This window comes from Lactuca virosa, chromosome 5 (assembly GCF_052849685.1).
Source record: "Lactuca virosa cultivar CGN04683 chromosome 5, Lactuca_virosa_CGN04683_v6, whole genome shotgun sequence".
In the NCBI taxonomy this organism is placed as follows: Eukaryota; Viridiplantae; Streptophyta; class Magnoliopsida; order Asterales; family Asteraceae; genus Lactuca; species Lactuca virosa.
The window spans coordinates 19,421,623-19,433,729 of NC_136430.1; positions in this window are offsets into that span (position 1 = coordinate 19,421,623).

Here is a 12,107-nt window from a genome sequence, read left to right on the forward strand (position 1 = left end):
CTATTCGAAACCAGTTATACCGGATCCAACACTTTTCAACTGAATTCGGATAAATACAATATGGATATTGTGAAATACTAGTTTGACATTTTAGGCTTTTATCCGACTAAGATAAAAACAAATTAGGGATCGGATATTAATCAACCCATGTGCACCTCGAGCAAATAGCAAGGACATAGGGCCGATCCAAAAATATTTGGAGTACAAGGCAAAACAAAAAAGAAAAAGCTCCAAATGATTATACCTGAGTTTTTTTTGTAAGACTCTTGTTAAAAATGAACATGGACCTCTTAAATAAGAGTCAAAATGTTTATTATAAAAAATATTATTATTTAAGAACTAAACTCAAATTAAACGCATATAAAAAAAAGTAAACTAAATCTATTGCCCATGCCAATCAAGTCAAGCATTTTGATGAGCATGTATAATGTTTTATTATCTATTTTATTAATATACAGATTATAAAATAATAGCAAAAATATAATAATTTTTTACATCTCCAAGGGATTGAACCCAACCAAGGTTACATGTCAAATAGAAAGTTCACTTACCAAGCAAACTAAGGCAAATTTTAATAGTTCACTTGAACACAGTGTTTTATAAATGTTGTTAATATATTTATAATATAAATTAAAAAGTAAAGCAACAGCGTGCTACATATGAGAACAAAAATGGTGTTGTGAATGAGTGAACAAGGTTGCTTAGGTAATAAGAAGTTTCCTTACAAAAAGAGCCGATTTAGTTTTAAAAAAATGAGAAGTTACTTATTGATAATCAAGAGCATGATTAAAACTAAGGCACCATATATACTGCTATGGGCTCTGGGTGGCCACTCTGGCATGTTAAGAACGTTGCATGGCAAATCTTTGAAGGTATAACAATCTCGTACATGCAAATATGACTAAAGTTATGAAATGCATATATTATACAAATGATAGATTGTATATAGAAAAGTAAATGACTATAGATTTTCTTAACATGCCAGTATAACTTCATAGAAACATTAACCATCACAAAATCCCAAACAAGTGCAATGCGGACCGTAGAACCATAAAATCCCAAGCATGTGAACCACATAAACATCCCTTTTTCAATATCTTAGAAAGACAGACACAAAGCTACTAAAACAACATGCACCTAGTTAGTTGCATTTTCATAAAAATCCATGCATGTTCGACATCCACAATCTTCAAACCTACACATGTTGCATCCAAAACAAACACAACAAAGGCACCCTTTGCATCTTATGTTTTTGCGGCATCCAGTTCGGATCCTAGAACTTACCCTCTCTTCCAAGTCCTCACACGTCCACCTGGATCAAACAATGTTATGAACATATATCAAGTTATGAACATTACAAATGATGTTTCCATCTTTTCACTCTTACAGAATTTCATAAGATTATGTACGCATCTAACTCTAGATTCTAACATGGTCTTCCTTTTATAGAAATATGATATGAAATAAATGTATATGGTATATGAATTTTAGTAAATACTAACAACCTGTAGACAACAAACAATTGACAAACTAGTGAAATACATAATTAAAAAAAAAAAAAACATGTTTCGTGTGATTATGGACACTACTAGAAAAAAGGGTGTTTTCCTACGGATAATAGCTAAGGAAAATTTCCGTAGCTAATTAGCTACGGAATGGCTACGGATTAGCTACAGAATGGGACGCCCTAATTTAGTAACGGAATAGCTACGGAATAACTACGGATGCTAGTCCGTAGTTTTTCCGTAGCTAATTAGCTACGGAATAGTTACGGATGTTAACCCGTAGCTATTCCGTAGCTAATTAGCTACAGAATGGCTACGGAATAGCTACGGAATAGCTACGGATACAATATTAAACCATTAAATGAGTAAAGGATCTCGAAGGTGCAAACGACTTTATGAACACTATTAATAACTATAAGTTGTTGAAAATAAAGATAATCATGTATAATAGAGGTGAGAAAAAAACGAAGAGAAAAAAACGATGTTTAATGTCCGAAAAATCAAAAATAAGAAAAATCCGTAGCTAATTAGCTACGGATTAGCTACGAAATTTTTTTATTTTCTATTTTTCGGGCACCAAACGTCGTTTTTTTCGCTTCGTTTTTTTACACCTCTACTATACATGATTATCTATACTTTCACCAACTTATAGATATTAATATCATTCATAAAGTCGTGTGCACCTTCGGGATCAAGTATTCGTTTCACAGTTTAACAATGTAATCACTATACTTTTCACCAACTTGTGATGAATTTATTTTTGTATATGTATATTTACATACATTAATGAGTTGTGGTATATGTGTACGTGTATGTGTGTAAGTATACGTGTTTGTGAGTATATATATGTGAATGTAGATCATAAGCGTGTTAAACCATTAAACGAGTCATGGATCCCGTATGTGTACACGACTTTATGAATGATATTAATAGCTATAAGTTGGTGAAAATATAGGTAATCATGTATAATAGAGGTGTGAAAAAAACGAAGAGGAAAAAACGACGTTTGGTACCCGAAAAATCGAAAATAAGAAATATCTGTAGCTAATCCGTAGCTAATTAGCTACGGATTAGCTACAGAATTCTAACGGAAAGCATATTCCGTAGCTAATCCGTAGGTAATTAGCTACGGATTAGCTACGGAATATGCTTTCCGTTAGAATTCTGTAGCTAATTAGCTACGGATTAGCTACGGAATATGCTTTCCGTTAGAATTCTGTAGCTAATCCGTAGCTAATTAGCTACGAATTTTTCTTATTTTTGATTTTTCGGGCACCAAACGTCGTTTTTTTCGCTTCATTTTTTTCACACCTCTACTATACATGGTTATCTATATTTTCACTAACTTATAGCTATTAATATCGTTCATAAAGTCGTGTGCACATACGAGATCCATTACTCGTTTAATGGTTTAACACTATAATTCTTATGAATACGTTCACATACATCTCACAAACACGTATACCTACATGATGATGATGATGATGATGATCATCATCATCACCAACATCACCATCATCATCATCACCATCACCATCATCATCATCATCATCACCACCACCACCATCATCATCATCATGAGCATCACCATCACCATCACCATCATCATCACCATCACCACCACCATCATCACCACCACCACCACCATCATCATCATCACCATCACCATCATAAACATCATCACCATCACCATCACCATCACCATCACCATCACCACCATCATAATCACCACCACCACCACCATCATCATCTGTTGGGTTTTAGTATACTACAACATCCTATGGTGCACATACAACCATAAATACCTTGGATCTATGTTTTCTCTATTATACATGCAAATGGTTTACAAGGCATTAAACATATAACTAGCATGCATTTGACATAAACCATATAATATACTAGTTAGGGAAACATACCTTTTATGTGGCTTGAAGTCTTGATGTATTTGGCCTTAAGAGCTTAGCACCAATAGTATGAAATGCCTCAAATGGAATCACAACACACCTAGGACAAAGGTGGCTCTTGAGAGAGAATTCCATGCACCAAAACACCTCCATATTTCTCTAAGAAAAGAAGTGGTGATTTTGGCTATGGAGTAACCTATTTATATGTAGGATTCCAAGGGTCATGGGTATAACCCATAATCCATACCCATGGGTTTTATGATCCATGGTTCATGTGGCCCAACTCTTTATGTATCCATACATAAACTTGGTCCAACATGGATCATAAGCCCAACACATATAAATATAACTAATTATCATAATTAGTCCCCATAGATTTAATTAGTCTCTTTTGATCACTAAATTAATTCCAAATTAATTCTTGATCGATACTAATTAAAACATATGATTTCATATTAATATATTATAACTTATAATATATTAATAAACCATAAATAACCTTCTCTCAAAAGTCCATCCTAACAAATTGTCCTGATGATATGCAACCCAAATGGACCATGCTACTCTCGGGTCAAGTACATACCAATAATAGTTATGGGCTTAGACATCTAATCCAACAGTCTCCCACTTGGATAAGTCTAAAACTATTATTGCAAGTACGACTTCATAACCCGACTAGAAATCGTAGCTCTTAAAGCCGCTGTCGAACTCTGAACAAATCAATGACGCGTCCATTAGATAAGGGATCATATATTCCTCCATTCTAGATATCATATGGACTGAGACATGGATTATAATCATTCTCTCTGTCCATTTGTTGTTTCCCGATTTTCGATTTATGATGACTGACTGATTGAACAAATCAAATCAGTCCTGGCTTGGCCAAGCACTCACATGTGTCATCGCTAAATCATCGAGGGGCCCACATATATCGCTTTTATCCCGAAGGTAAAAGGAATGGATAAATTCGACTCATATGGCTTGTTCTAATACTTGTTGAATCATACACAAAGGCACATTTTATAACATCGAGTTACCAATGCGTTTTCGTGCAATCAATGTATAACCAACTCATAGTAACAACTCATATCTCTAGGTTTGAAGAATATAAGATATTATCGTCTCATGATCACTCGTGATAAAATCCATGAAGTGATTCAAATGAGCGCGGGTTGAATCCAATACTCAGAACTTATGAGCACTCATGAGTGTTGTAGCACCACTTTGTTTACCAACTTGGACCTCTACAAACCAACCCATGACAGTCTTGATTCATATCTACTTCCAACATATGACCGACTGTGGATGGTTTGAATAACTTAATCATTCAGGAAGAGTGAATTAGTTATTCTGGAAGTCAAAACATGCAAAGTGAAACACAAGAATAAATGAATCAAATATGGTATCAAACCCTATGAATATAAATAAACACTTTTATTTATCACCATACTGATTACTCATTATTCATTGTTTCGGTTTTATCAACTTTATACTTGAATTAAAAACACTAGTTGTCCCATGCTCCAAGCATGTACACTATGTTTTTCTTAAACAATAGCTTTGCCATACACCAAGTATGCACTCTATGTTTGTCTATGATCCTTACTTTGTGAAATAAACCAATTGAACATAATTTCAATGATTCTAATTTCACACTCCTAAATCCTTATCGAAAAATGTGAGAATTTCAAATTCCTATCATTTATCGAAATCTGTTTAGATTTTAAACTTATATGCACTGACCCTCCTGTAATGAATATGTACAAAGTCACAAAGACTTGTCAACAGTCATTATAAGGTATTCCAATGGAGATCAACTCCATGGAAACTAAGTCTCATATTCAAAGTACATTGCTTTGGACATGCTTCTTGCATTAAGTTTTCTAATCTTACACAGATAACTTCCACCTATGGAGACAACTCCATATTCTCATTTTGACTATCACTTCTGAATAAGAGATGCCTCTTTTCAGAACATGTCAATATGATCCTTCCAAAATTAGCACTATACTTCCAACTGTCCCTGAGCAACAAATCTTTGGTAAACCTCAGATTGTCCTCGACAATTGCTTAATCATTTTAGTCATATCCAATTCTAGACCTTTTCCCTTCTTAATGCCTCTGGGCATTTGGAAAAATTTAGAAATGACAAATATTATAGCACATGCAATCGATCCTGTACCCAAAGCAACTGGTACACGATTCATGATGTCTCACATAAAGACATGATTCTAGACCAGTCTTTTGCTACAATATTTTTATTTGCCATGTTTTCAAAATTTGACTATGAAGAGGGATGTCATAATCATAATCGAATTTTGAGAACGCAATATATAGAATTTACTTAAGTTGAACCAATCCAACATGAAATTCATATATATATTCTTGACTAAAGATGATTAAGGTCTCAATCTAAGCCTTTAGAACCGAAATGAAGTATATTCTCTCCCTTAATTATAGCAAAACAACTTTTTCAATCCCTGCAGCCTCACGAATTGAAACTTTTGTTTTCTATAATTAACATTGCTAACTTGCAACACTAACAATAATTATCATGCTCCCACTAACATGATGATTATTAGCATAACACTTATGCTCCCACTAGCTATGACATGTACTCAGAAATCAGCTGGACTTCTAGAAATCAATACTTTATTGACTTTCTTACCAAAATTCAGATTTCTGATACGAGATGCTTTGATAAAACTTTATCAAAATCATACACCTTTCCTTAGATAGCATGCATGTGTGTCTAAATAATTTCAGAACTATGAAAAGGGATGTCGTAATCATAGTCTCAATTGTTTAGACCTTTTGCCATCTGCTTCAAATCTACTTGGTGGAAGTGTTTCCTCACCATCATTTTCATGAATCGGAGAGAAACCTTATGACCCTTAGATTTTATGGTGTATGTGTTCTTATCCATGTGAATCGTCAAAACCATAGTCACAAGACAAGGATAATGACAAATCCAAACTCATATGGACTGAACTTATGCAATCTTAACTTCTTGCCACCTGGCAGTATAGGGCCTGTCATTGCTTCCAAGTTGTTATGCAACCAATTGAGAACTTTCAGAACTCCTATGCAAAGCCAACTTTAACTGGAATGGGCACAGAATATGTCAACACGATAGGTTATAAACCTCAAGTCGTGTGCTAGTGAAGAACCTCAGGTTTTATTCTTGATTAGTTCTTGAAATTCTTTTTAGGATTTTTAAGACTCCCACTATCCTCTTGACATATAAGACTATCTTGCCAAATATTCAAGAGATAGTGCGGATTCTTTATCAAGACAAACACTTCACACAATTGGCCTTAGTTGGTCTTTGTTTTATCCAAAACATCACAACTTACCAATTTCAAATGTACAAGAGTAGGACACTTTTACTCTTACATTTGACAAGTATTTTAAACCTTTCTTTAAGATATGTCACTTAAGTTACAATCTTGGAGTATGACTCTAAGAATTGTTTTGGAACGAAGTATGACTCATCTTCCTGATCTAACCATTTCAACAATTCATGACTCCTCTTCTTAGTCATAAGAATGCACTAAGATGACCTTTAGAGGACTAATTGTGATATGATTTCTAAATCATTAAGATGATCACAAACATGATACTAAAGTACTCTCCCATCTTTTCAGATTTGAGAAACTTTTATCTTTCTGCCTAATTTGATTCTTCCCATTCGTTCTGCCATACATTGAGACTTTTCCAATGTTTCAGAATTATACTTAAACTTGTAAGTATAACCATATTTACTAAACTTTAGTAAATCAAATAGTCTTAACGAGCTTTGTGGTGGACATGACCAGTGCACAAGAATGTGTACTCGATCCCTTTTTGTCCTTCACTTGACTCATACATCCATGTGAACAAGTAATTAGTCTTGATTTTCCAATGCTTGAAAGTTCTCATTCATCATACTATTCATAGTAGTCCCAAAGGAACTCACTATGTGACTTAGAAAGTGATTGAACATCCAACTTTCTCAAGACTTTGACACCCAACTCTCCCGGCTTGTCAATATGTGACTTCATTTCTAAGATGTGATCACGCATAGACCTTGCTTGCCATTAGGGCTTGAGTGACCTTGAACTTGTGGGTTAGGGAGAATAATTGGAGGAGGTGGAGGAAGAGAAGTATGACTTCCATGAGCCAAACTCGGGAAGTCATATTCATTAGGAAAGCTTGGTTTGGGAAGATCATTATTGTCTAAACCAGACATCAACAATGGGAGAAATTCACGTAAAGTTGATTTAAGTCCTTAATATAACACCCAATATGATATATTAAGACTAGGACCCAACAAACTATTTTATAACTTGGAAGAGGGATGCCGTAATCCAAGCTATAAAATATTTGAAGGTAGGTGAATGACGATTCACCAATTTCCACCAAGATAAACAAAATGTATTATTAGGTTTTAATTGGTTTTGAAACTCCTAGATTCTTTTGAGATTCATTGAACTTTTCAATGGCATGTTTCAATCTCGAGTGCGCCCTTCAGGTTTTGTGACTGGGATGCCGAGGATCACAAAACAAGGTGTGAAGTAACCATGCAAATATACTTGGTACCCTTAATATTTACCCCTCAATCGATGTGCCGGTTAACCACACACGCTCCAACGATACTATGATAAACATTAAGTTACCCTTTGCCTACCTTGTTAAGTCCAGGTTAGTGTGCCGGTTAACCACACACGCTCCACTAACAGCTTAAACAAAGTGCAAAGTGTAATTTCATGGATTAGCACCTTATTCACATTTTCGTAAGTAACTAAGATTGGGAATTTATACGTGTTTAGTTACTTAGTATTTATCATTATACTTATAATGAAGGGAGAATTATAGTCCTTGTCCTACATGTTCGGCTAACGACCCTCCACCGGTCAAGGAAGCGGTGAGTGAGAGTGGACACCCATTAAACTGCCATTTTATAGGCAGTAACCTTATACCCCCTTATAGACCGGCTTCGTGAATGAGGCCTACTAATGGTAAGACAACTTTATCTTATACATATCTATATAATTAAAATTATAATAATAGTATAAGGGTTGAATTTTAAACTTTTAAAATTCTAAGGTCTAGTTTGGAATTAAAGTATACATGGGGGGTAACTTTACAAATTCCAAAACTTGAGGACAAGTTTTGAAACCTTTCAAAACTCTTGGATTTTTCATAACTTATGAGTTTAATTAAGGTTTAATGAAAAAAAAAATTCAAGTTCCATAACTTGAGGACAAGTTATGGAAGACATTAAATCATTTAATGATGACATTAAAAATAGTGACTCTTCTATTTTCATAACTTATGAGACTTAATGACACTTTAAAAAGAAAAACTCTTCACTTTCCATAACTTGAGGACAAGTTATGGAGTTCATAAAAACCATTAAGATCAAATATTCCAATTAACACAATAATCAAATAATTTTTCTATGATCTAGATTAAACTCATAAGTAAAGATAATTCACATCAACAATTTTCAAGAAATTAGATAATCATATAAACTAATACAAATCTTGAAACTTTGACAATTATCCTTTGAAGACTCTTGAAATTCATAACCTAAAGAGTTAATAAATGAGACATTTCACATCCATAACTTATGGAAGTTTCAAAACTCTTAAGATCATAACTTTAAAAAAAACTTTTGAGTTCCAAAATTTTATGACAAAATTTGTAACTCCTTAAAACCATTTAGATCAAACTTTTAAAACAAATAAAATAATCATATCATTCTATCTTTTAATAAATTGACCTAATTCAACTCTTGTAGTAAAGTGACTCAAATTTTATAAATAATTAGTTTTTCATAAAATCAAGTAATTATCATAAATTTTGACAAACTTCATGTTTTTTTTTTCTTTTTTTTCCCTTCATCTTGAAAAAAAAAATACATTTTCATCAAATATAATAGAAAACAACCCATGGCTCTGATACCACTGTTGGGTTTTAGTATACTACAACATCCTATGGTGCACATACAACCCTAAATACCTTGGATCTATGTTTTCTCTATTATACGTGCAAATGGTTTCCAAGGCATTAAACCTATAACTAGCATGCATTTGACATAAACCATATAATATACTAGTTAGGGAAACATACCTTTTATGTGGCTTGAAGTCTTGATGTATTTGGCCTTAAGAGCTTAGCACCAATAGTATGAAATGCCTCAAATGGAATCACAACACACCTAGGACAAAGGTAGCTCTTGAGAGAGAATTCCATGCACCAAAACACCTCCATATTTCTCTAAGAAAAGAAGTGGTGATTTTGGCTATGGAGTAACCTATTTATATGTAGGATGCCAAGGGTCATGGGTATAGCCCATAATTTTATACCCATGGGTTTTATGATCCATGGTTCATGTGGCCCAACTCTTTATGTATCCATACATAAACTTGGTCCAACATGGATCATAAGCCCAACACATATAAATATAACTAATTATCATAATTAGTCCCCATAGATTTAATTAGTCTCTTTTGATCACTAAATTAATTCCAAATTAATTCTTGATCGATACTAATTAAAACATATGATTTCATATTAATATATTATAACTTATAATATATTAATAAACCATAAATAACCTTCTCTCAAAAGTCCATCCTAACAAATTGTCCTGATGATATGCAACCCAAATGGACCATGCTACTCTCGGGTCAAGTACATACCAATAATAGTTATGGGCTTAGACATCTAATCCAACATCATCACCATCATCACAATCATCATCATCAACATCATCATCACCAACATCATCACCATCATCATCTTCATCATCATCACCACCACCACTACCATCATCATCATCATCACCACGACCACCACCACCATCATCATCACCACCATCATCATCATCATCACCACCATCATCACCACTACCACCACCATCATCATCATCATCATCACCACCATCATCATCATCACCACCATCATCACCACGACCACCATCATCATCATCATCATCATCATCATCATCACCACCATCATCATTATCATCACCACCATCATCATCACCACCACCACCACCATCATCATCATCATCACCACCATCATCATCATCATCACCACCATCATCATCACCACCACCACCATCATCATCATCACCATCACCATCACCATCACCATCACCATCACCATCACCATCACCATCACCATCACCATCACCATCATCATCTCCATCACCATCACCATCATCATATTTTGTCCAAGGCCTTATTCAAGCTTCCATTGAAGAGGTAAACATCTAGATCTGATTCTATATGTTAGTTTTGATATTTGTATGCTAGATTAGGGTTTACAAGTCTTGGATTCATTGCATGTACAATAGAGAAACCTAGATCCAATCATTAGGGTTTGTATGAGCACATAGGAAGGTTCTTATGCATAAAACCCATCAAAAACACCATCTGATTTTGTGTGTGTTCATCAGATATGGGCGAACTCAAGAACAAACCACAGCCGATGCATTCAGAATTCCTTCCTCGACCTCCCTTTCATCTCCAACTCGTCTATCTCCCTCGTTTCGCACTTCTCCGACGAAGAGAGCCACCACAGTCAACTGTGGTAGCTCCTCGGCCTCCCCCTGTCGTGATCCACCACCATCCAACATCCCAAATCCAAATCCACAATGGGTGTTCTTCGTTCTTATTTTGGATCTGAAATAAAACCCAAATCCAAAAGTTGAAGGTAGGTATGTTCTTGGTTCCAAATTTGAAACGAAGATGAAGAAGGGTAGATCTGAAACAAAATTCACACATAAAACCTTACCTAAAACGAAAACCCACCATCGATTCGAATGAAAGGCAGATCGACGGGAAGGGAGTCGATATCCGACGAACTCCCATTGGCTCTCCTCTCGTCGTCGGTGGCCACAAATCGAGGGGGAAAGGGAAACGACTTGATTGAAGGGAGAAGGAAGAAGAACGGAAGCAAAACAGAGGTGGTCCTTGGCTATTCTTCTTCTGGAGAGAGAGAGAGAGAGAGAGAGAGAGAGATTATTTTTGTTTTATTTTTAATTGTTGTAATAAAAGAAAAATGGAAAATAAAATAATAAGGGGCAAATATGTCATTATAAAAAGTTCATAGAAAATTGGACTAAAGTCGCAACAAAACGAAACTATTGGACCATCCTTGCGAACCAAACCCATTTTGGACCAAAGTTGCTAGTTTTGACATACCACAGTGACCATTCTTGTAACTTTGTCTAATAATAATAATGGAAATAATAGTAATAATAATCATAATAATAATAATAAAATAATAATAATAATAATAATAATATTAATAACAATAATAATAATAATAATAACAATAATAATAATAATAATAATAAAATAATAACAAAATTATGATAATAATAATAATAATAATAATAATAATAATAATAATAATAATAATAAAGGAATGCAAGTGGGCATTGTATAAATTTAATTAAAGAGCCTCTATGTTGTGGATATGTGGCATTCTCGGCCTTTTGGTAAATACCTTGACATTATACATAAGATACTCGTGTTCGAATCCGGTACACCACATGTTGACATTAGATCATTTGTTCTTTTCAATAACGTTTGTTCTTTCTGCAACATCACATAATGATTTTTTAAAATTGTTTGTTCTTTCTTCATCTTTCTAAAATCATTTGCTGTTTCTTCATCTTTTTGAATTGTTAGTTGGATTT